At 37.7% G+C, this 27,845-nt stretch overlaps 1 protein-coding gene across 1 annotated transcript in view; it reads left to right on the forward strand.

The window, feature by feature from the left end:
• The window catches only part of NUP62CL (nucleoporin 62 C-terminal like), a 76,022-nt gene continuing 48,177 nt past the window's right edge, over positions 1-27,845 (forward strand). Inside the window, exon 1 of the mRNA XM_053579649.1 lies at positions 1-131. The gene's annotated coding sequence lies outside the window, so the exon portion shown is untranslated. The remainder of the gene's footprint in view (positions 132-27,845) is intronic.

Below are 27,845 nucleotides of genomic sequence, written 5' to 3' on the forward strand. Positions count from 1 at the left end.
GCGAGAACCTGCCCTCTGAAGTGACGGGTTCTTCACGGCTCGAATAGGTTCAGGCACACCTTTCTGGCGGCTACGAAGTAAAGGAGGCCTGCTCATTTACTTTGGGACCCCGACAGCAAGCGGCGCCCAAGGTAAGTTCGCAAGGTTTTAGTTTGATGGGATGGTCAGCAGGCTTCCCTCCCTTTTAACGCTTTTTCCGCTCGGGAATTTCAGATCTGAGGATCCCATCACTCAGCGGTCCGGTGTGGCGGAGGTGGAAGGGTAGGGTCCGAGGCCCAGGTATTCAGGAGGTTTTACTGTGTCTTTCCACACGCTCTTCTCGCCATCCCCGCCCCTGGTCCCCTTCTCCCAACTGTCCTCCGCCCCGCGACAGAAACTCGATATACTTCTTTCCCTGTTCTGCATGCCCCCGTGTGTGTGTGTGTGTGTGTGTGTGTGTGTGTAAGAGAGAGAGAGAAGACGAAGACGACGACGACGAAGAAGAGAGAAAGAGAGAAAATAGCGCTTTTTATTCTCAGCTGCAAGCCTTCCAAGCCCTAAGCCTAGCTAGGGGGAGCCGCTGGGCTCCTCTGTGCACGGACTGGAGTTCCCCGTCGCTCCCACTCCAGAGAGAATCGCGAGGCCAGTGTCCTGCTTTTCCCGCCTTGGAGTGGACAAACGCAGGCTCTCCGCCGGCTTGCCACTGCTAGGGAATCTGGGTTTCTTCATTTCGCGTAGAGGTAGAATTGTGGTTCTAGTTTCCCATGAATTCTGTGGTTTGGTTTTAAACAAAGGGGCGGGGGGCGGGAGGGAAAGGATGGCATAATAAATATTTCAAATATTTGGGACAGATTAGCGATGATCAATGGTAGGACCCCACATACATTAGTTGAGTGTGGTAAGCAAGAGGAGATGGGATGGTTTTAATGAATAGTTAACTTTTAGTTATTCAGGAATTGGTATTCGATTATGAATGAACTATTATTCTGCCTACTTTCTCCCTGTTACCATGCTTTTTTTCCATCCATCTGGCAGAGAGGATAGTGAAGTTTGAGTAAGTTTTCAATTCTAACTTGTTACTATTCACACTAAACAACAACAAAAAAATGGGGATAGTATATTTAAGTCATTGGCTAAAGCAATGTTATTTATTGGCCTTTCCACCAATTCCCCTTATTGCTGTGGATGATCAGAGTTTAAATGTTTTGTTAATTCTCCAGATACTTAAATTATGTATATTATGCCATCTCTGTTTTCTTGTTTTTATTTTAAATTCTGCCTCATTGTGCATTATTCTAAATCTGTAATGCTCAACCACTGTTTTTCAGACTTTTACTGTGACTTGCAGTAAAACCAATTTTATATTGTGACCCAGTACACACATACACAATATATACCTGACAACCATTTTGCAGAAACAGTACTTGCTACCTGAAGTGTACTTTTCATACTTTCCATTATATTGTTTAAAATATACACCACAACCCCCTAATGAATTGTCACTAGACCTTTAGTTTTCAAACTTGTATGTGCACTTAGAAAATTTATTTAAAATGTAGATTGCCTTCACTCCAGAAATTGGTTTTATGGCTCTGTGGTGGGACCTAGGAAGGTATGTGATATAGCATGTATCAAGAGCTTGGGACAGTGCCAGATACACAGGTGTTCAATGAATATATTTTCTTCTTGGGAACAAATGTTATTTATCTTTTTTCCTTTTTTTTTTTTTTAGACAAGAGTCTCACTTTGTCACCCTTGGTAGAGTGCTGCGGCATCATAGTTCACAGCATCTCATTTTTTTTCTTTTTTTTTTAGAGACAGAGTCTCACTTTGTCGCTCTCAGTAGAGTGCTGTAGCGTCACAGCTCACAGCAACCTCCAACTCCTGGGCTTAGGCGATTCTCTTGCTTCAGCCTCCCGAGTAGCTGGGACTCCAGGTACCTGCCACAACGTCTGGCTATTTTTTTGTTGCAGTTTGGCCGGGGCCGAGTTTGAACCTGCCACCCTCGGTATATGGGGCTTGTGCCCTACCCCCTGAGCAACAGGAGCTGCCCTTTTCATTTTTTTTTTTTTGTTGTTGTTGTTGGGGATTCGTTGAGGGTACAAACCCGGTTACACTGATTGCATTTGTTAGGTACAGTCCCTCTTATAATTGTGTCCCACCCCCAAAAGGTGTGTCACATACCGTCCCCCCACCCCCTCCCTCCTTCCATCTCTCTCTGCTCTCCCTTTCCCCCACCTCCCTCCCTCCTTCCCTCTGCTCTCCCTTTTCCCTACCCCCTCCCTCCTTCCCTCTCTCTGCTCTCCTCTTTCCCCACCTCCCTCCCTCCTTCCCTCTCTCTGCTCTCCCCTTCTCCCCACCCCATTTTTTAGTCTCACTCTTGTTCAGGCTGGTCTCGAACTTGTGAGCTCAAGTGATCCACCTGCTTCAGCCTCCCAGAGTGCTAAATGTTATTTATCTTTACAGATACAATTGCCTCTTCAAGGGTTTTGCCTGCCCCAATGCTAAGCACTATTTTCCCCAGATTTAGGAGGTAGAGGATGGGTCCAGGATCTTAGATGAATCTTTAAGCACTTGGCTTCTGTGGAGAATGTTAAAAATATAGACATTTAAGAGACTGAGGAACATGAAGATTAGAGAGGGCCCTGCTGTCAGTGAATGGATCTCAAGAGAACAGAATCACTTTATTGAGTCTAATATTCTTGTCCATTCTGCCTTGATAGCAAGTGGGATCTAGAGGCAGAAAGAAATTGAACAGAAAGAGAGCTCCCCTGACTAGCCAATCCCAGAGCAGAGGCGACTGAGTTTGAGTGCAAGTTTGTTTTTCAAGTAATGAAACAAGATATGTAAAAGATTAAAAAATAACACCCAAAGTTTCTGTGGGTTTATATCTATGAAAAGGGATATAGTTTAGCTTTTATATAGTATATAAAGTTAACAATTTAAAACACTGGTTAATTTATTAAAGCAGCATTGAAAAAAATTAAAGATGAAAATTCTCACTCAGTTCTACTACTATAACTGATAGTTCTGTTCCCCTTCTATCTTTATACATATATCCATTGTTTTTACCTGATTATGATCCTTGTTTACACTTTTTTGTTATTTTAATATTGTTTGAGGGAATTTTTTATGTTGTGATAGCCTTTACATTTTGCATTTTTAACAGCAGTTTAATATTCCATAGAGTATGTTGACTGTAATTTACTTAGACTAACTAAAGCAATAACAAAGGTTTATTTCCAGTTATTGCATGTTATAAAAATAATGCTGTAAAGTCTTGGTTATTTAAAATCATTTATACATCTTTTGTCTTTTATGACATTGGGTTCAAGAAGAAGCCTAAAAGGTAGGCCAGGGTCTGGATCTGAGCTGGGAATTTTTGCCCCACTTGGATGAATGGATTTGACCATTGAGGTTTCTATGTGCTAGAGCAGCAGTGACCAACTGTGTCACTGCTGTGTCTTTTATAGATAGGAGTCAGGTTGAATGTGTTTTTTTACAGCTAGTCAAGTGAAGCAGTGGGAACAGAGAAGGAACAAAGAAATCTGCAACTGGTTGTTATCAATTAGTTGTAAACACCACTGCACCTGGACCAGCCTGAGTGTATTTTGTTTTACTAAGTATATTTTCAAAATGATTTATGTAAAAAAAGTATGATTCATAGCAGGTTCAAGCAAGTTCAAATGCTGTAGTAACACTTACACTGATTAGCTTTCTTTATGAATATCTTTTCAAAGATTATATGAATGTGTATTATTTGTAATTAAAAACTTCTTTATAAAAAAGCCAATTAGGTTAACTAGAAGACTAAATCTATAACTGGGTCTATTTTAGTACATCTCCTTCAAAGCAAACATTGTTTTTTACTTTCTGTTATTCTAAAACATTAATTTGTTCCTCTGTTTCAAACAGAAAAATAGACTATTATAGCCCCTCATCCATGTACATACCAAAGATACAATTGTTAAAATTTTGCCATTTTTTTAGATGTTGATTTTTCTTTAAGAACTAAAACATTACAATTACCTCTCTGTATCCTTTCCCAGTCTTACTTCTTTCCCATTCCAGAGATAATTGCTTTTCCAAAGTTGGTATATACACTTTTTCTGATCTGTGTTTATAAATCCACTGAAATTAGGTTATAATGATTTATAATACTGTTTTTTGTGTTGGCAACATTTACATAAATAGTATGCTGCGTCTACTCTTCTGTAACTTTTGTTGGTCAACACTTTTTAAATGTAAAGTTATTTTTATTTCCACATAGTATTCCATTGTACACTCCTTTTTTTTTTGTTCAAGTATTTATTAAGCACTTTTTATTGTTCAAACATGGTACAAGGCACTGGGATATAACAATGACTATGACAAAGTCCCTCAAGGAGCTCGGTCTAGTGGTAAACTACAGAGTAAATTGAGGCACAGAGTGCTAAATGAATTAATGAGGTAAAAATAGCTAGCTAGGTAGATGGAAATGTGGGACTAGAGCTGGAGAGAGGGCAGGACACAAATTATGGTAAGTAGAACTCCTCCGATTGAAAAGTAAGGCTGCTTACCATTCTTATTATAAGAATTTGCTCACAAAAACCTTATAGTAGTTACAAAATTTCACCATGATTGCATTCATGGCTTACAATGAATTGCATTCATGGCTCAAATTATTACTTGATGACATCTCTATACTTGCCTCCAAAGCCTTGGTGCATCCCACCAGTCTGCTAGGGCACATTAATTCTGTAGATTGTGTAAAGTAAAGATGTATATGATTCCAATTTCAGCATTGGGTAACCATATTAAACTATTTTAATTAAATCTGTAAACATAAATGTATAGCACAATTACTATTTCTACATGTAGAATTTTGGAAAAAACTCTCTTTTAACCTTTATCAGAGGATATGGTGCATTTTACAAGGGTACATGGCAAATCTATTAAGTGTACAGTATAAATGTCTTAACATAATAATTAAGAAAGAGAGGTGAAGGCTATGTTAACCAGTTTGATGTTATCATTCCAAATTGTAGATAAAACCAGCACATTGTACCCCATAAATGCATTAATGTATACGGCTATGATTTAATAAAAAAAAGAAGTTATCAATACCAAGGAAATGAGAGAATTTGTTACTTTCCACATATACATTACTTTGACTTTATAATGCTGAAAAGTGTCACTTAGAATCAGAGGATTCTAAGAAGTTGTCAATACCAAGAAAATCAGAGAATCCGTTACTTTTCACATATACATTACTTTGACTATATAATGGTGAAAAGTGTCACTTACACATATTTCCCAAGTAGTCTAAACATTATCCAGACATACAAAAAGACATCACATTTAGATCCATATGTACATCTAACCAATGTCCACCAATTAACTCAAACATACCGGGTTAAGGCAATTTGAGATACGCAATATAATCCTTGAGGAAAAGGGCCAAATCCATGAAGAACTGTCCATCTCAGGCCCAACCCTCTGTTTTTGTAATATTCTTTTGTGATGAAGTTGTCTGGATGTCAGGATGTCCATTTCATGACAAAAAGCAGTGAATAATTATAAAAAGTTGTTTTTAAATGTAGAAAGCATAAATCTAAGAACTACTCAAAGATACTACCAGCATTAATGTTGCTGCTAATGGAGAAGGAGAAAACTGCAGCGATGAATTATTGCTGAGAATCAGATTGATGCAAAATCCATACATTTAGGATGTTCTCCCAAAAACCCAATGCATGAATTCTGAAATGCTATCAGTCCAGTTCAATCACTTCTTCACTTTTCTGAGGATTTTGTTCTTCCTCAGGATGTTCTGGATATCTGTTCTCAGGTGAAGAGGTGACACCTTCAGGCATTTCCTGACCATCCTGTTCCATTTCACACACGTAGGCATCAATAGGTCCATTGGTGCTCTTTAAGTATGCTGAGATACAGTTTTCTTTGGGTTCTAGAATATCCAGTGTGGTGTCTGGTGGAGCTTTAATTGCAAAAACTGTCTGGTCATCTAAGCCTCCAATGCTATTAATATCTGCAGGTGTTACATATGTTAGCCTCTCGTTTTCTTTGTCTTCTATAAAGTCACACAAATCCTGAGCACAACTACTAATTAACTCATCCAAAGTGTTTTCCATTGCTGTTAAGTCAGAAAGTTCTTCCTGTAACTTCTTTTGTTGGGATTCTGCTGCAGAATCACTAAAATCAGATCCTATCCACCGAACATGGTTCTTAGATATTTTTTCAACAAGGTGGATTCCATCTAAGACATTAGTGATATCATACAATCTTCTTTTTCGTATTTGCAGTTCTGCTGCAGCCTTGTTTAAGTCGAGAATACCCCCAGGAGAAGCTTTGATAAGATCCATAAATTTTTTAGTAATATGAGCCAGTGATACATCCAAACGAGGTCTTTTAGCTTTTACAGCTTCTTCCATGGGAACACTTTGTATATTATCTTGTAAATTAGTGCCTCCTTTTGATGGAGACAGGCTCTCCCTGTTCATGAGGTCCTGGCACTGCACAGGCTCCTCAGCCTGGTCCACAAGCAGGCTGGGCAATTTACTTGCCGGCAGTTGCTGATTCATGCTGCCCAGCCAGGCGCAAGCCCCCCTCGCACCCCACGTGCTCTCCGGCCTTCTCTCACCTGGCTCAAGCGTCCCCTCCAAAACACCGAGTTCAGGGCCCAACACGAAACGGGTCTGCAGGCTGCTTGGAGGTGTCTCCCTGCCACGTGGTGGCCCGATGAGCCCAATCACTCCCAACTTGGATGTGTGGGGAACAGGACCACCAACAGCTCTCAGGACCACCAACAGCTCTCAGCGCGGCAGGCCCACCACCTTGCAGCAAGCACAGTGTGTGGCTCCTGTGCGCATGCTCCTGCGCATACTCCTGCACATCCTCCCACGCATGCTTCTGTGCGCATGCTCCCATGTGTGATCTGATGTGTGATCCGACACATGTTCCCGCGCATACTCCTGCGCATGCTCCGGCACATGCTCCCGCGCATCCTCCCACATATGCTTCTGTGCGCATGCTCCCGCGCATGCTCCCATGTATGATCTGGCACATGTTCCCGCGGATACTCCTGCGCATGCTCAGGCATATGCTCCTGCGCATGCTCCGGCACATGTTTCCCGCGCATACTTCTGCGCATGCTCCCACGCATGCTCCCACACTCCTGCGAATGCTCCCGAGCTCCTGCGCATGCTCTGGAGCAAGTTCCAGCGCATGATCCGGCACACGGAGGAGCTCCACGGCAGTTGGCTGGCCTACGGGACTTTTTACAATCTCCATTCTTCTGTTGTTGACATTGAGGTTGTTTTAAGTACACAGATATGATTCATATAAATCATAAGTATTGTATGATTTTACTTATAGGAGGTACCTAGAATAGGGAAATTCATAGAGACAGAAAGTGAAATAGAGGTTACTTGGGCCTGGAGGAGGGGAGGAATGGGAAGTTAATGTTCGGCTCTTATAGACTTTCTGTTCGGGATAATGAAAAAAAATTGTACATAGATACTGGTGACAGTTGAATCAATACCACTGAATTGTATACTTAAAAATGGTTAAAATGATAAATTTTGTTGTGTTTATTTTACCATAAGAAAATGAACATTATAAATATAAGAATTATGCCTATTTTTCAAGAGCATATGTTTGATTGTCTTACTGTGGAGTGAAGCCTTGGAAAAAATCAAACTTTTTTTTAAAAAAATAGATGTTAGTGCAATTATATTAGCCAGATCTATTTTCCTTGTAAATTGATAGTTTTTGACATTTTAAAATGACAACTATTACTCACATCCTTGTAAAAGGTTTTTATGAATACCATGCTTCAGAATTCTCCATTTATTTTTGTGGTCTATTTCTCCAGTGTTTTGGGGAAGATTTTTCCAAATGTGGATATACCTTTGAGGCTATCTTTTGCATTAAATATTCTTTGTAGCTTGGTTCCTTAACCTAGCTCTGTCAAATGTTTTACTCTCTTTCCTTTCTCTCCCCACTATATACTCCTGTTCTTCTCTATACTCTCTCTGCCCTCTCTTGGGTCCCTTCACCCCTTTACACACAGCCACACCTCCTCCTGCTCTCTATGCCCAACTTCCCCTGAGACCACACACACACACACCCTCCCCTCCTTTGGGTTCTTCTCAACTTCTCCAAGATTATTCCTCTCTTGAGTTCTTCTGTCATCACCCTCTTTGGTCCCACACCTGGTTTTTCCTTTTCTGATTTTTTAACTGCTAAAGTCATTGAATGAAAATGAGACCTGTTTCATGATGATTTACATAAAGTCTTCTGCAATATCACACTTTTAATGTTTGGAGAATTGATCTTAATTTGGGAACCTTTAGAAAACTTCATTTAGATCTTAAAATTAGATTCTGACCTTACTGCTTTGAGAAGTCCTAGTATGAAGGGGGAGAGGACTTCATATGAAAGATAATCCGTAAGTTATACTAAAGATGTTTGATGTGAACTCAAAACCAGTGCACCATTTTCAGAAGCCCTGCTGATTAAGATGTTTAATATGACTCAAAACTAATGTATTATTTTCAGAAGCCCTATATTTTGTTTTGTCATAAAATGAAATGATCACCATTTGAAGTTTGATCCTCCCTGTTTGCTTCAAAATGCCTCTGCTAATTTTACCTCTCCCAATCCATTTCTTTCTGGGAGCTGAAACATTTAGAAAAAGACATTAGTAATTTAGTTTTTACTTTCAGAGTTGAGAAGCACAGAGAGGGATAAAGAAAGAACAGACAAAGAAAGTGGAGCTCAATGACCAGGACAGGTTTATTCAGATAAACCTGGGAGGGGCCTTTGACCTGGGTCAAAAGCAGTTTGCTTTTCAGTCTGTCTGCTCATATAGCCTTTTTAGGTGGGGGAAAACCTGTTTGGGGCAGACTTAGGGCAGAGTTTAGCTTGCTAAGGCAGAAAAGCCCATTTGGGACGGAGTTTAGGATGCTAAGGTGGGAAGGTTCGTTTGGGGGGAGGGTTTAGCTGGTTAAGGTGGGAAAACACATTTGGAGTTTTTTTTTTTTTTTTTTGCCTTCTGGGGCCTAGCAGGGCTGATCTCCGAGGAAGGGCCCTCCTTTGCAAAGGGGCTGGTTGGGCTGATGTCTGAGATACAGCCCTTCCCCTACAAGGGGGCTGGTTGGCTGACTTCCAGGATGGTTGGCTGACTTCCGAGATACAGCCTTCTCCTATGAATGAAAACCTGTGTTCTGTGAAGAGGACCCAGCAGTGAGTCCCATCTTGCAGTAGTCTGCCTCCCTCATTCCCAGCTCTAATTCTTGGTAAAGTTTGGGGATGATGATTTTGTCCTGGCTGCCTTCTGTTTAAGGGAATATTGCTTTTTCCTGAGGTCATGAAGGAGGGGGGCAGAGGCTACTTGCTCTAGAGTGGTGGCTCAGGAAATGGTGGTGATGTGCTTGTTCAAGAAGTGCTGAAAGAGATTTATTAGATGGGGGCAAATAAAAGGGCAAACAAAAAAGCAAGTGTTAGGAGTACTAGAAAAGCAGCTAACTATTGATAAAGAGATGAGTATGGTGAGGGGAAATTTTTGGTTAGTAGATGTTCTGCTTGTTTTTGGAGCCTGGTAACCCTGTCCCTAACTAGCTCTGACTAGCCCTGAGTTATTGATGAAAAAACAGCACTGTTCCTGGAGTAGGGCACAGAGGCCTCTGTGAGCTGGTGGTAAGCAAGTCTAAGCTGCACTAGTTCTGGTAGACTACATGCTGCTAGAGAGTCATCTTGGTATTGGAGATTTTTTCAGCTGATTTTAAATTTCCTTTAGGCTAGCAGCAAGTTCTTTTTAGAGTTTTGGAAGTTCAGCTAAGGAGACTCCAAGGCCAGTGACTCCCATTCCTGACTGCCTTAGGGCACTGCCCAGGGGGATAAGTTATATTGCCCTTTTTGACCTTGTGTGTGTGATGATGGGGATAGGGATGAGGGTGTCAGGGTAGTGAAATTAATGGTTGGAGAGAGGTAATCTAATGCGCAGGTGCCAGTCCAATTTGTGGGCAAACGGGTATAAGCTGATTGTCCACAAATGTAAAAGGCTCCTTCTGAATAGTCAATGCAAGGAGCCAGTTGGATGAAAAGTGTTTTAATTGGGCGGTGCCTGTGGCTCAGTGAGTAGGGTGCCGGCCCCATATACCGAGGGTGGCGGGTTCAAACCTGGCCTTGGCCAAACTGCAACAAAAAATAGTCGGGCCTTGGAGCGGGCGCCCGTAGTCCCAGCTACTTGGGAGGCTGAGGCAAGAGAATCACCTTAAGCCCAAGAACTGGAGGTAGCTGTGAGCTGTGACACCATGGCACTCTACCGAGCGTGACAAGATGAGACTCTGCCTCCAAAAAAAAAAAAAAGTGTTTTTTTTGGTTTGTTTTGGGGGGTTTTTTTGCAGTTTTTGGCCAGAGCTGGGTTTGAACCCACCGCCTCTGGCATATGGGGCTGGTGCCCTACTCCTTTTAATCTGTGTAGGACATGAACTGGGTTTCCTCCAATGTGGAGACTAAAGCCTAGTGTATCTGCACCTGAAGGTCCTAAACTAGGGGCTGGGAGAAGGGGTACATATGGGACTTCAGAGAGGATGGCTAAAGTGCTATTGTCATAAAAGCATTGGGTGGAATTTTCTGTGATGATCCAGTGACAGATCTGTTGTGATATTGCTGTTGGGGGCCCAAAAACTTTTGAGTTAGAGGTGGATGAGATTGGACTCTTGTCCTGGTCCTGAGCAGTATGAGAATTCCCTGGTGGAGATGTTACTGGAGAAGGGTGGGATGTTGGTGGACCAGAGGGGGAGGAATTTGAATTTTCTAACTGCCAACGTGTGAGTGAAGTCTGTCTGCTAATCTTCTCTGGGAAGCTGCCCTCTGATCTGATGAGTTGGGAAATTGGGAGGGGGTGTAGGTTAGTCTGAGGGGTGATTTTCTGATGGATAAGCTATGATATTGCGATTTCTTGTAAAAGGTGATACACGTTGGGGGTGAGTTGGATGTGTGTCTGTAAGAATTGTTGAAGGGGAAAAGGGCTGCAATGTACTATATTATGGATGTCTTCTAAAAACTTGCTTTTCCCTGTGTCTGGAAGTAGAAGTTTTCCATTTCGGTATCAGTAGGGGTAGTGAAATGTTGCTCCTAAAGAGGAGGTATGCTCTTGTTGAGAATAGTGATGAAATAAGGGAAGCAGGTAGAGGGAGTGGCCAGCAGCTACTTCTTTTGCCCTTTTGTCTACTTTCCTATTAGTTGAAGAAATATATCCTTGTTCAGTTTGGTGGCATTCACAGTGGGTGAAGGCTACCTTTTTGGGTAAGAGGGTGGCCTCTAAAAGGACTAAAATTAGTTTGGCATTAAGTATAGGGAAGTCGGAAGTTAAGAGCCCTCTTTCAATCTAGAGCTGGGCATGTGAGTGTAAGATGTTGTAGGCATATCTGGAATCTGTATATATGTTGATTTCCGTGTTGGTGGCTAGTGTGAGAACACACAGTAAAGCAATAAATTGTGCTTGTTGAGAAGTGGTGAGAAAAAAAAAAAAAAAAAAAGAGAAGTGGTAAGGGAGGGATAGGCAGCTTCAACTGTCCTGTGGTGACGTGTGTGTGTGTGTGTGTGACATTCTAAGTCATTATGAAATCCTTTGATGATAGCATAACCTGCTGATCCTTGGGATTTTGGATGCACTAGCATCAATAAACCAATCTGGTGCTGCGGAATGTGCTTGGTTGTGAGATAAAAAGCCTTTTTATCTATATGTTCATAGTAAAAAAAAACAAAAAAAAAACCTTGCTTTGGGACTACTGCCTCTCCCCCAATATCCAAGATACAGCCCTTTCCTCTACCAGGACGCTGGTTGGGCTATCTCTGAGCCCTCCCCTACCAATGGAAACCCAAGTGCTGCAAAGAGGGCCCATCTTGCAGTACTCTGCCTCCCTCAATAACTATCAGTGGCAAATCAGGTTCTTACTATATTTTAAGGCTTAGATTTTCTCCTTTCTTCTTTACTACTTTTTATGGAAGGCTCTATATCTTGGTGGAACAAGGGGTTTCTTCAGTGTATTTGTACTTTTCCTTTGCTTCGCTGCCTCTCTAATTAATGATATGTTAAAGTACCATGTGTATTGTCAGAGATTGCTATTTATAGGAATGATTTTATAACATGACTAATCACATTGTATGAATTTTCAGGCCAAATCTCTTAGTCATGATGTTATTGAGAAGGTGGAGTGCATTCATGGAACTTAATGACTGTCAAGTAACTAGGCAGCTTAGGGGAAATGTTGCTTCTAAGGAGGTATAGTCTATTTGCTTCCAAGAAAGCAGGAATAATTTTTAATAAATGACATGGTTGAGCTTCTGTGTGAGTCACCTCTTGACATTCATTTCCCAAAGTAATGTATGGGAATAGTAGTGTGAATGATTCCCTTCCCCAAATCATTTATACTTTGTGAGAAGAAGTCCCTAAACATTGTGCTGTGATACCTAGGCTTAAACTTATCTTGTTTCTGCTACTTGAGACACAGTAGATTAATATTCCTAATGATGTGTTGCTTAAGCTAGTATTAAATAGAAGTATTTTGTCCAGTTACTTCATTCACTAAGTTGCTTGACCTTAGAAAAGTTTGTATCTCACAGCCCCAGTTTCCTTGGTTATAGAGTAGAGATCAAAATACCTTTTTGGTTTGTCGTTAGGTAATTAAAAATAAATGATTTCAGATTCAATAAATGCTTCTTTTTATCTTTTCTCTTCTTTATTACATAGGAGACTGAAGAACTCAAGTGGTAAAGTGGTGTGCCCTGAAATGACCTACCATTATTTATTAATCCTAGATTAGGTTTCCTACTACCCAGAACCCTCCCCGCATCAATAAATGACGGTAGGTAATACACAGAGCAGATAATTTTCATCCTGATACATAAGATAGAGGCATAGTAATTTTTTTAAATTATAATTTGAAATCCGGTTTATGTTCACTCTCTGGGTCAGCTGAGAGTGCTCCACAATTGTCTTTGATTTGCTGATCCTTCACTGACAGCAAGAAGAACACCAGCATTATATTTTGGAAAGCTTTCTCATAGTACTTTACACATAAAATTAAATTTGATAAAATGATATATGCAGAAAGTCCTTTGTGAACTAATTTAACAAAAATATTTTGATTACTCACTTAGGGAAGCACCAGAATTTTAAAAGTGAAGAAACTGAGGCTTCAATGCATTTGAGTGACTAGAATAGTCTGGTAGGCATCAGCACTCATTCACTTGTTTTCTTTCTCTGAAATTGTTTAATTAATTCAGTAAACTCCATTTAGATTGGACTGACAAGCAAGGGAATATCTGCCTCTTTCCAGTAGCTTTTCTTTAGATAATAATTTCTTTAGACCTAGTGGGTTTTCTGAAGAAGGCCTTTACCATCTCATATTTCTTTCTTTGAATATTTGTGCTTGCATTGAGATACTCATGATAGAACTGTAAGCGTGGGCCAGTTGTAGTTTTGTCAATTTCAAGTTCATATAGTTAGACTATGTGGATAAGAAGTGGTCACCTAGAGGAAGAGAGGTTGCTGGAGGGACTCAACAAGGCAGCAATAGATTATTCTTTTTTTTTTTTTTTTGCAGTTTTTGGCCGGGGCTGGGTTTGAACCCACCACCTCCGGCATATGGGGCTGGCACCCTACCCCTTTGAGCCACAGGCACTGCCCCAGCAATAGATTATTCTTGCTGATTTATATGGTTGAGAGTATAGACCTGTTTTCCATTTTTTAAAATAAAATAGTGATATTCATAGGGATTCTAAATTAGTGCGCTAAGGTTCTGTTTGTTAAAAAAGAATGAGAAATAATGATTAGCTTAGGCTTTGCTTAAGAAACATGAATTTAAGTTAGCATTAAAAGAAAGAATTCAAGATCACATATAAGTTTGTATAAGTAGAATATATAATTTCCAAGCCTGAGAAAAATTAAGGGAATATAGAAAATTCCAAAAGAAGAAAATTCCATCCAAATATGCAGAAAAATAAAGGCTACATCTAGCATGAGAAAAAAAAACCCACAAAGTTAGAGCATAGAAAAATCCAGTTATATCAGTAATAGTCACAATAAATGTAAATAAGTTAAAGCTTAAATATTAAGAGACTGTTACAGTGGATTTAATTTTTTTTCAGCTATTCTGTTTACAAAAATCACACTTAAGTTCACACATAAAGGTTGAAAACAAGGAGAGGCAAATACTACCCAAAAGAAAAATGGTGATGCATCCGCAGTGCCATATGGCTATGGCAATTTAGTAATAGACACTTTACACTGATGGAAGGAAATCTACCAAGAGAGTATCAACCCTAGACATTATATAATGTCTATATAGACTCCTAACAATGTATTGTTGAAATAAATAAAAGAAAAAGCAATGGGATTATAAAGCAAAACTAACAATTCATAATATTGTAAGAAGAGGCTTTTTAAAACACCTTTTTCAGAAACTGGTGAAGCAAAATAGATTTAAAAAATAAAAAAGTAAAGGATATAAAAGATTTAAGATCTAAATGTGATGGAAGAGAGAGGATCTTTAGTTCAAAATTGTTGGTAACAAAAGGCACTTTTAGTCCAAAAAGTCATTTTTTTGTTTTATTACATTTCTGAGGCAGAAAAAATGTTAAGGTACATGCTACATTCAATAGGAAGATACATAACTTCCCAAAAATGGAAATTCTATAAATGCAAGATCAGAGGAAAAAATTTCACCTTTTGATGGCTACCAGAAAACTTTCTTTTGGCCTGCAATGTGGCATTGTTGACAATACCCAAATCTGAAAATGTTAATTTCAGGGAATCTGAATCTTTTTTTTTTTTTCTTTTTTTGAGACACAGTCTCACTTTGGCACCCTTCGTAGAGTGCTATGGCGTCACAGCTCACAGCAACCTCAAACTCTAGGGCTTAAGCCGTTCTCTTGTCTTAGCCTCCAAAGTATCTGGGACTATAGGCTCCTGCCACAGCACCCGGCTATTTTTTGTTGTAGTTGTCATTGTTGTTTAGCTGGCCTGGGCTGAGTTCGAACATACCAGCCTTGGTGTATGTGGCTGGAGCCATAACCACTGTGCTACGGGCAATGAGCCAAGCCATAACCACTGTGCTACGGGCAATGAGCCAGAAAATGTTTGTTTATTTCTATCCATGGTTTGACAACAATGAGTTTGTTTTGTTTTGTTTTGTTTTGGTGAGACAGACTCATTTTGTAAAGTGCTGGGGCTTCATAGCTCACAGCACCCTCAAATTCTTGGAGTCAAGAGATCCTTTTGCCTCAGCTTCTCAAATAGCTCAGACTACAGATGCTCACCACAACAGCCAGGGTCTCATTCTGGCTCAGGCCACTCAAGAACCCCTGAGTTCAAGCGATCCACCCTCCTCAGACTCCCAGAGTGCTAGGATTACAGGCATGAGCCACCAACCACCGGCCTAACAATGAGTTTTTCTAAATATAACAAGTGTTCCTACTCTTCTCAGAGTGCCTCTCTGTGCCTTCCACTATGGAGTTATTATACTTGAGATCACTATTTGCAGTGCACATTTAAAAAGTTTTAAGCTATATATATATATATGACTTAAAAGTCAACATGTCATAAATATTGTTCTTCAGAGTTACTCTTGGGAAGGTTTTCCCTTATACCCATGACACTGACAGCATTCAAGATACTATATCTGGTCAATTTTAAAAGTTTCATTTTTTCATATTTTAACATCTCTGAAATGGAAATGATTCTAACAGTTGGATGATGTCTTTTTTGGCCAGTTGGCAGTTGCGCTATGATAGTTGTTCCTACATGCTCAGGTAATACCAAAATCTGTGGTATCTCTTGTATCCAAACTTTCATAATAGAAAAGCATGTATCCAATATAATAATAATATGAAGCCAGTAGATGAACAAATACCCACACAAGAGAAAAACACAATTAAATACCAAGTGAAGGAAAGTGAAGGAAAGGAGGACAGAGGGGAGGAGGAAGAGGGATTGCTCACCTAACAGTCACAATGTAAGGGTACTTGGCACACCTCCTCGGTGAGGATTACAACTGCAACTTGGATTTTAGCTAACAAACACAATGTAACTGAATCATCTGTACCCTCATACTAAACTGAATTTTAAAAACTTTCATAATGGGTACCTGAGACAACCAGAGGTTGTGGGGAGAGAATGGAGGAGATGGTAAATCAGATTTAGTTCTTGATACACTAAAATGGAGACAAAAGGAAGCTAGTCTACATATTTGCAAGGCCAGCTTAAGAGCATAGCAGAAATAGCTTTTAGTTCTCTTATGAGTTCTTTTAAGAAATGCTGCCTCAACGGTGCTCCTGGTGGCACAGAAGACATAGATACCTGACTTGAAAATTGGATTCTGACTGTGAATTTTAGAGATACCTTAACCAAGTTACTTTGCTTGTGCTTTTTTGTTTTATGTATGCATGTTTAATTAAAATCTATGTCTAAATGAAAGGAGCTCTTTCAAAAAGTTTTAAAAAATTAAGTGATACTGGGTGGCGCCTGTGGCTCAAAGGAGTAGGGCACTAGCTCCATATACCAGAGGTGGCAGGTTCAAACCTGACCCCGGCCAAAAACTGCAAAAAAAAAAAAAATAATAAAAATAACAATAATAATAATAATAATCAGTGATGCAAAGAAATTATTACAAACAAGTGTTTCCCCCCTTGCTTTCTTAGTGGTGCATAAAGTAATGATACTCTTGGCTACAGTGAATGGTGCCATTCAGAAATATGTGTAAAAACTGATCCCATTTTATTAATCTTGACTGGGATAGAATTATAAGTTCACAATGATGTTCTCTTAACTCTTTAAGATTTTTTTCCAATAACTGTCTTCTAATATTGTTAATGAAGAGCCTGCTGTCAATCTGGTTGCTACTGCTTATTTGGTAAGTCTGTTTTGTTTTTGTTTTTTCTCTCTTGGCAACTTTTAGAATTTTTTCTCTATACTTAATATTTTAGGGTTTCAATATATTGTATGGAAAGGTGTTTGTGTGTGTGCTGGTGGGAACGGGTTATCTGCTTGCACATGGTGGTCTTTTTAATCTGAGGGTTCGTTTACCCTTTGAATATTGTCTTTTTTTTCCTCCTATATTTCTTCCAGATATGCACGTATATTGGCACTTCTCTTTCTCCTTATCTCTTAATTTCTCTCTCCTTTCCCATCCCTTTATCTGCCCTGTGGTTCTGGCATATTTCATCTATTCTTTCTTCCAATTCACTGATTTTTTTCCTCTTCAACTGTGTCTAGTCTATTATTTAAATTTGTCTCTTGGGCCTTTTTATTTCTAATACTGATGTCCACTTTTAGGATTTCTTCTTGGTTCTTTTTCATTTTTTTATAGATGCTATTTCTTTCTTGAGCTCTTTGAACACACTGAACACATGTTTTTAATGTAGTATTCAGATTGCTCTATTATCTCTAATTCTTTTGGTGAGAATTCACTCATTTTTGAGGTCAAAAGATGACTTACTTAGATGTTTTTTAATTCTGTCTCTGAGTTATTGTTTGACCTTTTGTGACCTAGGAAGTGGAGATGTCCCTGTTGGAGTGATGTCATGGGCAAGGTGTCTGGACCCAGAAGGTTTCATCAATTCCTAACCATTTTTTTATGGTCACATCTTAGCTTGAAGTTTAAATGCTACAAAGGTTAATTGAATTTGAGCCATCTGTGTATATCTTCTGTACCAGCTTGGGGTTTCTGCATGCCTCCCTTATCTTTTGCGTTTTCCGGTAGATGCTTCCCAGATTTAAGCTTCACTAGGCCTTTGCTGATTCAGGAGCCTGTGGTCTTACCCTGTGGCCTTAAATTGTACCCACAATCCAGCATATTTCCAGCAGTGAAGGCATATATCTCATTCAAGTTATCCCCTTGGACTAAGCAGCTTCAGCTTCTGTACATAAATATGAAATCCCTCTTCATGTGATAATTGGAAAATTGTCTTTCTTTCTGGAAAAACTTTGCTTTATATTTTTCAGAAATGTTTTTATTCAGCTATTTTTAAATGGTACTTCTAGGAGTCTGAAGTACAAGGGATTCCCAGTGTGGCTTCTTTTATCCACCATCTTCACTTGGAGATCTTGTTGAGATCTCTAAATGTTTTCTTTTTCTTACATTCTTTTATCACCTATTAGGATTTGGAGTCATGAACAGGTTTAATTTTGGAGTAACTAGTACCCCTACAGGTGGGCTCACGTTTGACTCTGCAGAGACAACATCTGCCACTTCAACAACAGTTTACTTTCTCTGCATTTAGCATAGGAAGCTTTCGGACTCTGTTCCAACCAGTTGGAAGTATACCTTCATTTTTCCATTGGCCTGTTCTCATTCAGTAATCCAGTTCTAGCTACAAAGATTTACAGAATTCAGCTTTGGAACAGCAGTTATATCAACTCCTGCTCCAGTAAAAGTGGAGCTCTTTAGAGTAAGAGCAATACAGTTTCTGATTTTTTTTTAGTGACTACAAAGGTAATTGTCTCTTAAAGATAAACATTAAATATAGAGCATGGACTGAGTAAAGAAATGGCATGGTGTTTCTAAATCAACTATTTGGAATTATGCTACTGCTTCCCCAAATAGTTTAATAAATTGAAGCCATCCCAGATTTGAGGCACAAGGCACATTGAATTTTGATCTGTCATCTCCCTTCATTTTTTGTGAGCCATGGGAATAGTACTCACTGAATTTTAAACATATATCATCTTGAAATTAGGCTGTTTGATTAATAAGTGTCTTTCTCTACAGAGATCTTTACTCTAATTGGAATTATATAGTTTTCTCTCCTACATCTCAGGATTTTAAAGGAGATGGAAACTTGTACAATGCCTTCGTAGGTAAATCCATTTGGATCCATGTCTTTTAGTGTAGCACCTGACAGCCTCATGAAAGCTAGGGTATTCCCTCTCGAATTTTCCTCTATCCTATTAAATTTAGCTAATTCCTTATAATTAAGTGCTAATCAATCTTTTGTAGGATGTGTAATTTAAATATTGAAACATTTTGTCATGGGTCACAAAATACATTTAAAAATTTCTAGAAAATCTATTAAAAGAAATGCTTCTTGTTTGACTTTGTGATTCGACGTCTAAAAAAACTTACGTTGTTTAATAAACTGCTGGACTGATAGAAAGAAGAAGTGTAAGTCCTTTTGGCTGTACTGAAAACAAAATTTTCTGAACTACTCTTTCTCCCCTAAAAATATTTTAAAATATTATCCCCCTTTAAAGTTGATCAAATTAGGTAAACTTTATTGATGAAGAGAAATATGGGGAAAAAAGAGACATATGGAGCAGTGTACATGTATTTCTATATTAATATCTGATTATCTTTCTTTCCATATTGAGATGAAATAATCTACAGGACAAAATCTTATAAATGGTACATATGTGAAACTTAATTTTATAGGAGATGTGTTATGTATCTACCATTTAACATCAGAGAAATATTATGCTGATTTTTTTCCTTTTTCTGTTTAGAATAAATGCACCATAGTTTAACTTGGGCAATAGTGCTTCTACACAGTGTGATTACAGGGCCTTTTAGGATGGGTATCAGCACCCTTACTAATGTTGTAACGGTCATTGTCTCCATCACGCTTGATGATAAGCATCTGCTCCTTTTGTTTTTGGCTCTGCTACCACCTCTGCTACTCAGTCTTCTGATTCATCCGTGGAAGCACACCTCAGACAGGGAGCACCAGTTTCAACATTGAATCCCTGGGAAATGCAGCTCAACCAGCAGCATTGGCAGGATTACCCCTCTCACTCTTGCTGCTCAGGCATCTAGTAGAACAATTGTACACAACCAATTGCTCCTTTCAACTTTGGCAGACAGTCCACAGGGAAGGTTTGAACTCTGCACTCTAAAAGAGAAGCACCGTATTCAAAGCAGATTTTGAGATTCTTATTTGATAGCCTCAGATCTGAATGTGGTCACTTCTTTTGTTGGAGGTCAGTGTTCTGATGAATGTGGTAGAAATTAAATGCAAAGTGCCCCTTCTGGTTTGTAGTTTTAGATTTAGAACCAATCAATGTACATCATGGAAAAAGCCATAAACTTTTGATAACCAGTAATCTGGAAAAATTGGCATATAGTAATAATAGAGTTACACTGCAATGTTTTGTTCAGTTGTTAAACACAAGCATTTCTTGTTCATTATCTATTGATACTTTTTTCCTTTTTAGAAAGAAAGCTTCTGAAATGAAATTTATCTATTTATCAATAGAATAGGAAAGAATATATTTAGAATAGTGTTTTAAAATTTTAGAGAATATTATAATAAGGTAATAATAACTTAGTTATACAGCATGGATGGAGAATGGCATGTCCTTGCAAAAATATCTTGACTAGCAGAGACATCGTACATGGGTTACCAGTTTCCAAATAATTAGGATTTAATAAAAACAAAATGCAGTTAATAAAGAGTTCTGGTTTATAAGCCATATAAACTTGATTTTATTATAGAGGCCTCAGGTATTTTAGAATTTGGAAAATACACTGAGTGAGATGTTAATACATTTTACTTTGTAATACATGTATTACATTTGATATTCATGGTTATGATTTCAGGGGCTTTAAAAATAACCAGAAAGGAAAAAGCATTTTCAGTATTATAGATGATATAGAAATAACTTCTTTATAATTTGTAGTAGGGATAATGCCAATTTCAATTGGTTGGTATGACATTGTAGGACATAAGAAGTGAAATGGAGCATTGGAATAATTACGATGCTAGAATATTTGGTTACTACCTTCAGAGGGCACTGTTGGGCATCATTTTAATTGTGTACAAATGGATTTTTTTGATGTTACAAATAATGCATTTCTGTTATTAAAAAAAAAAAACAATAAATAGGCGGCGCCTGTGGCTCAGAGGAGTAAGGCGCCGGCCCCATATGCCAGAGGTGGTGGGTTCAAACCCAGCCCTGGCCAAAAACTGCAAAAAACAAACAAACAATAAATAAATAAATTTTTGAGACTTGGTATTGCCATTTACTAATTCTATGACCTTGAGCAAGTTACTTTAAACTCTCAGTGCTTAAGTTAATATAGGTAAAATACTTATAACCTTGCCTGGCATGTAATAAGCACTCAATACATATGAGCTATTATTGTTGTACATTTCTCTGTAGTGTTGAATATTTTTTATGTTAACCTATATGTTTGTTTGTTAAGCTTTGGTGCCTTAAAGGTGAAAATAACATCATCATCATCTTTATTCACATTTCCTTGATTAGCAGTAAGATCGAATTCTCTTCAAATTATTTATTGATTAGTAATATTTGTGTGTGTGTGTGGGGGGGAGAGAGAGCGAAAGAGAGAGAGAGAGAGAGAGAGAGAGAGAGAAAAGAGAAAATAAATTAATTCCCTGTTTCTGTCCTTTGTTCAGTTTTTTAACATGGTGCTTATCTTTTCCCCATTGATAATGCAGTTGCAATGAAGTTGCAATATCTTAACCCTTTGGTATTTGTATAACAATTATTTTTCGTAGGGTTTTATAGGTATCCACAAGATTGTAGTTTTTTAAATTAAGCTTTTTAATTTCACATAACTATAGATTTTCAGGCAGTTGTAAGAAGTAATACAGACACTTCCTACATACCCTTTACCTAGTTTCTTCCAGTGCTAGTATGTTATATAATTATAGTACAGTACCACATCAGAATATTGATGTTGATATAGTCAAAATAAAATAGCTCTATCACTACAAGGATCCCGTCTTAATTTTGTCTTTTTATAACAACATCCACTTTTTAAAAACTTTATCTTACTTCAGGTTAATGTGAGGGTACAAACAACTAGGTTACAATAGTTGCATTTGGTAAGTATAGTTCTTCTTGTAGTTGTGTCCCACACCTAAGAGGTGTGCCATATTCCTTTACATTGTGCCCATTAAGTGGGAGCACACCAATCTTTCTTCCTCCTCCTTCCCCCTCCCTCCAACTTGAATTGAAATAAGTTTTTCTCCTATGTGGGCATGAATTAGATCATCTACTGGATTCATGTTAATATGGAGTACATTGGATATTTGCTTTCCCATTCTTGTGATACTTTACTAAGAAGAATGTGTTTCAGTTCCATCCAGGTTAATACAAAAGATATAATGTCATCATCTTTTTATGGCTGAATAGTATTCCATGGTATACACATAACACAGTGTGTTAATCCATTCCCAGGTTGATGGGCATATAGGTTGTTTCCACATCTTGGCAATTGTAAATTGAGCTGTGGCAAACAATCTAGTGCAAATGTCTCTCTTTGTCCCCCCCAGGCTTGAAGTGCAGTATGTCATGATCATAGCTTACTGCAGCTTCAACCTCCTAGGCCCAAGCAATCTTTCTGCTTCAGCCTCCTGAGTAGTTGGGACTGCAGGTGTTCACCACCACACTTGGCTGATACTTTTAATATTTTGTAGAGATGGGGGTCTTGCTATGTTGTCCAGGCTGGTCTAGAACTCCTGGCTCCCATTTCAGCCTCCTAATGTGCTGGGATTACAGGCATGGGCCACTGTGCCTGGCCAAAATTTTAATGTTTATATTGTCAAATATTTCCTTCTTTGGGGTTTTTCTCTCTAAGCTTATTTATATAAGCCTTTCCATCTCAATATTCTTAATACCTTTTGGTTTTTTATGGTTTATGTTTTTATGAATCTTACTTTTTTCTAAGTGACAAGTAAGTTGAACCACTGTATTTTGTTAAATAGACATCCTTTCCCTATTGGTTGGAGTTGCTGCCTTCCTGATATACCAAATTATTGTATATGCTTGACTGCTTCTGGACTTTCTATTCTATTCTGTTGCTCTGTCCTTTCTTGCTGTAGTATCGCCATTTTAGTTTTTGTACCATCATCCCTCATCTTGTAATGTAAGGCCATCTTCCCCCCTTCTGTTAAAAAAGTGTGCTATTTTCTAAGATCTTTGGCATTTTCTCATGTTCTTAAACATAAAGGAATTAAGGCTGATTTTGGTATCCTTATGGCACTAGATGAAGGAAATTATGACACTGAACCTTTCCTCTAGTCCAGTGATCTCAGCCGGAGAAAATTTTGTACCCCCCAGGGAGGATACTTGTCCATAAATGGAAACTTTCTTTGTTATTAAGAGGTGCTACTGGAATCTACTGGGTAGCGCCCAGGGATGCTGCCAAACAGCTTACATTACACAACAAAGAATTAGATGGACCAAAATATCAGTAGTGCCATGTTGAGAAACCTTGATCTTGTTGTATGATTAGGAAACAGGCTTTGTCTCTTAAATGCTTTTCTGTTTAAGAACAAAACTCATTTAACTTAAAAGCAAATCATATTAAGTGGTATTGCTTGCTTAGTTATCTCTGGGTGTGTGATTTAAGGTCAGGCTCCTGAAATTATGCCAGTACCTGTGAGACAAATGATCAAGATTTTAAAATATGGGCATAAATCAAGTGTAAATTTAATTAAAGGTAGTGAAGAGGTTTCGGTAATATTTCCAGTTACAAAATAAATAATACAAAATCAATAGCTCTCCCATGTTTAAGCAATAGTAGTTAGGAAATGTAATGGAGAAAGATCCCATTAATAATTTCATCTGAAAGTATAAAATACCTAGGAATAAACTTTTAAAAATGTGCATGACCTAGATGAAGAAGATCACAAATTTTACTGAGAAATATAAAAGAAGATGTGAGTAAATAAAAAGACCCACTGAAGGCACAGACTCAATAATATAAAGATCCCATTTATCTCCTTATTAATCTATATATTTAATGAAGTTCTTGTAAAACCATAATGCGAATCTTTGGGGGAAGGTAAGGGAGCAAGGGACTTGACAAGATTCTAAAGTTTAAATAGGAGAAGAAATAACACGAGACTAGCCATCTCTATTGTTTTTAAGGAAAGTAATGATGAACTACTTGCAGGAAAATATATAGAAATGTATTGTAAGTTTATTCTCTTTCTGTAAGTTTAAAATATTATGTAATATAAAAATAAATGAATTCCAGTGCTATAATAATTGAGACTCTGGTATGGAACAGGGATAGAAAGAAAAATCAGTGAAATATTTTAGAGTACAGAAACAAACCTGTGTTTATGAAGGTGACACTTCAAATCCATGGGATAGAGGATAGAGTGGTGAATAAATAAATTGCAAAAGCTGGCTAACCAGGTATTAGGGGTAAGGGGATTAATTTTTGCCTAAAAAGATTAACCAAAAGAAATCCTAGGTGAATTCAAGGTAAAAAATAAAACTACATTTTTTAAAAAGCATAAGTGAGTATGAAAATATTTAAATAATATTTCTCACATTAGGGAGAGGACCATTTATTATAAATGGCTTAAATAGGTATATTGTCTCCTGTCTGCACTATATGACCCCTACCCCTTTTTTGCACTCAGCTAATCACTGTAATTGTATGTATCCTTCCAGAGCTTCTTCATGGATTTTTTAGCATATTAAAACATATATTCTTGGCCAGGCGCAGTGGCTCACGCCTGTAATCCTAGCACTCTGGGAGGTCAAGGTGGGTGGATTGCTTGAGATCACGGGTTCAAGACAGCCTGAGCCAGAGCAAGACCTTGTCTCTAAAAATAGCCAGGCATTGTGGCAGACGCCTGTAGTCCCAGCTACTTGGGAGGCTGAGGCAAGACAATCGCTTGAGCCCAAGAGTTTGAGGTTGCCGTGAGCTACAATGCCATGGCACTCTACTGAGGGTGACAAAGTAAGACTCTGTCTCAAAAAAAAAATGTATTCTTATCCCTCTGTCTTTTTTTGGACACAAATGATATAATCTACACACTATTCTGTACATTGCTTTTGGAACTTATAAAATGTATATACTTTCTTTAAACATTGGGAGTTTTTCACATCAATCAGTATATCTTCCTTAGTATTTTTTTATAGCATTGTAGTATTCCATGGTCTGGATGTGCTATAATTTATATATGCAGTCCCTCACTCATAGACATTTGGGTTATTTACTCCTTCGCTAATTCAAACAGGGATGCCATGGATATCATTTTGCATGTCATTTTACAGATGTTATACAACAGTACATTTTTTATAGATAAATTTCCAGAAAAAGTATTGCTGGTTCAAAAAATATTTATGATTTTTGAAACACTGACCACATGTTTTCCTTCAGAGTTGTATCCGTTCATATTCCCATTAGGAATCTGTGAGGCTGTCTGTTTCTTTACAGTGTGATTAACAGAGTGTATTACTAGTTTTGACTTCTTGCCATCTGTTAGGTGAAATTATTCACAATGTTGTTATAATTTGCAATTTTCTCTTAAAAATGAGCTTGAACATCTTTTTTTTAATTAAATCATAGCTGTGTACATTGATACGATCATGGGGCATCATTCACTAGCTTCACAGACCGTTTACCAAGTTTCACATATACCCTTGTAAGATGCACCGCTGTTGAACATCTTTTCATATATTTAAGTGGGAATGTCTTTTTAAACATGATGTGGAGACATAGAGCATATTGGAAAAAACAATGGAAAACTTTGACTACATAAAAACTAAAAACAAAATGAAAAAAATGAATGACAAACTGGGTTAGAATTTTTGCAATATGTAACAAATTAAATAGCTTTGATATATATTTTTATTAAAAATCAGTAATAAGAAAACAGTATTCTTCAATAAGAAAACAGCATTCTTCAATGACTTGAATAAGTAATTTCAAATGAAGAAAGTAAAGTAGCCACTAACCCTATATTAAAAATTCAGCCTCACCAGTAGATAATGAATGGTATGAATGGTATATATAAATTCCTCTGCTGTAAAATTGGTTATTTCTTTAAAAGTATCCATGTGGTACTTCTAAATGAAACATAGGGCTATTTCGTTCTATATATTTTTAAGTAGTTTTAGGTATGTGGTAAAGTTCACAATTTCTTTATAACATCTCCTCTTTGCCCCTTTCACCCAGTGTGGGCCAAGATGTTCTAGACAGCAGAGTCCTATGTTATATGTTGTCATGAATTACTCTACAGTTGGATGCAGGCAGTAATAGATATAAGTGAAGTTACTTATTAAGCACTTTTACCTTTTATGGGGGAAATAGAATATCTGTAATTATGTGTTGGAGTCTAGAAAAAGTTAGTTCAGCTCAGTGGCATGTGTACAGTGATCTACAGTGACTCTTCAAGTAAGTCAATCTTATTGTCTTTCTGCACTTAATTTCTCCAGCTTTAGAGTTTTCTTTTTAAATTTTAAAACAAGAGGCAGGTAATCTGTTTTATGAAAATTTATTCCAGATTTTTATTTATTAATTTTCTCATAATTTTATTATGATATAATTAACATACCATACAGTTCACATATTTAAAGTGTGCAATTCAGTGGTTCATGGAGTTGTGCAACCATCACTACAGTCAATGTTAGAATATTTTCATCATCCCCCAAAGAAACTCTATACCCATAAGCAGTAATTGCCCATTCTTCCCTTCCCCCAGTCCCTGGTAACCACTAATCTACTTTCTGTTTATATAGATTTTTTATTATAGACATTTCATATAAAGGAATCATGCATTACTTGATCTTTTGCAACTAGCTTCTTTCACTTAGCATAATGCTTTCAAGGCTTATCCATGTTGTACCATGTATTAGCACCTTTTCTTTTATGACAAATAAAATTCCATTTTATTAATATACCACGTTTTATTTATCCATTCATCCCTCAATGGACATTTGGGTTGTTTTTGCCTTTTGTCTGTTATGTATAATGCTACCATGAATATTCATGTACACTTTTTTGTGTGGATATATATTTCACTTCTTTTTGGCATATGTATATACCTAAGAGTGGAATAACTGGGTTATATAGTAACTCTGTGTTTTTTTTGTTTTTGTTTTTTAGTAACTCTGTGTTTAACCCTTAGAGGAAATGCCAGTTTTCCAAAGAGGCTACACCATTTTACTTCTTTCTTTTAAGTTTCAGATTAATATGAGGGTGCAAATGATTGGGTTACAATGTTTGTGTTATGTCTTTATAATAAAATGATTTTTTTTCCTTCTGGGTAAGATACCTAGTAATGGGATTATGGGATCAAATGGAAGTTCTGCTTTTAGCTCTTTGAGGCTCTCCATACTTCTTTCCAAAGAGGCTGTATTAGTTTGCAGTCCCACCAACAGTGTAAAGCATTCCCCTTTCTCCACATCTGTGCCAGCATCTGCTACTTTGGGACTTTGTGATGTGGCCTATTCTCACTGGGGTTAGGTGATATCTCAGGATGGTTTTGATTGGCATTTCTCTGATGAGTAGGGACAATGAGCATTTTTTCATATGTATATTGGTCATTCGTCTGTCTTCTTCAGAGATGGTTCTATTCATGTCTCTTGCCCAGTTATATATGGGATTGTTCACTCTTTTTTTGTTGATTAATTCAAGTTCTCTATAGATTCTAGTTATCAACCTTTTGTCAGATTTGTAAAATGTAAATATCTTTTCTCATTCTGAAGCTTGTCTATTTGCTTTAATTATTGTGTCCTTAGATGTGCAGAGCTTTTCAGTTTAAGTCCCTTTTTTTGTGATTACTAATGGAGTCTTCTTCATAAAATCTTTCCCCAGGCTGGTATCATTAAGAATTTTCCTCACACTTTCTTCTAGGATTTTTATCATTTCATGTCTTAGATTTAAATCTTTTATCCATTGTCAGTCAATTTTTGTTAGTGGTGAAAGGTGTGAGTCCAGTTTCAGTCTTTTACATGTTGTTATCCAGTTCTCCCAGCACCATTTATTTTATTTTATTTTATTTTTTTCTTAAAAACAGACGATTAAGTTTTATGTAACACAATCTGTCACAGAGCTGCTAAAGGAAAAAAATGTTTTTGAGACTAAGCAACA

Source organism: Nycticebus coucang, chromosome X, assembly GCF_027406575.1.
Source record: "Nycticebus coucang isolate mNycCou1 chromosome X, mNycCou1.pri, whole genome shotgun sequence".
Lineage (NCBI taxonomy): Eukaryota > Metazoa > Chordata > Mammalia > Primates > Lorisidae > Nycticebus > Nycticebus coucang.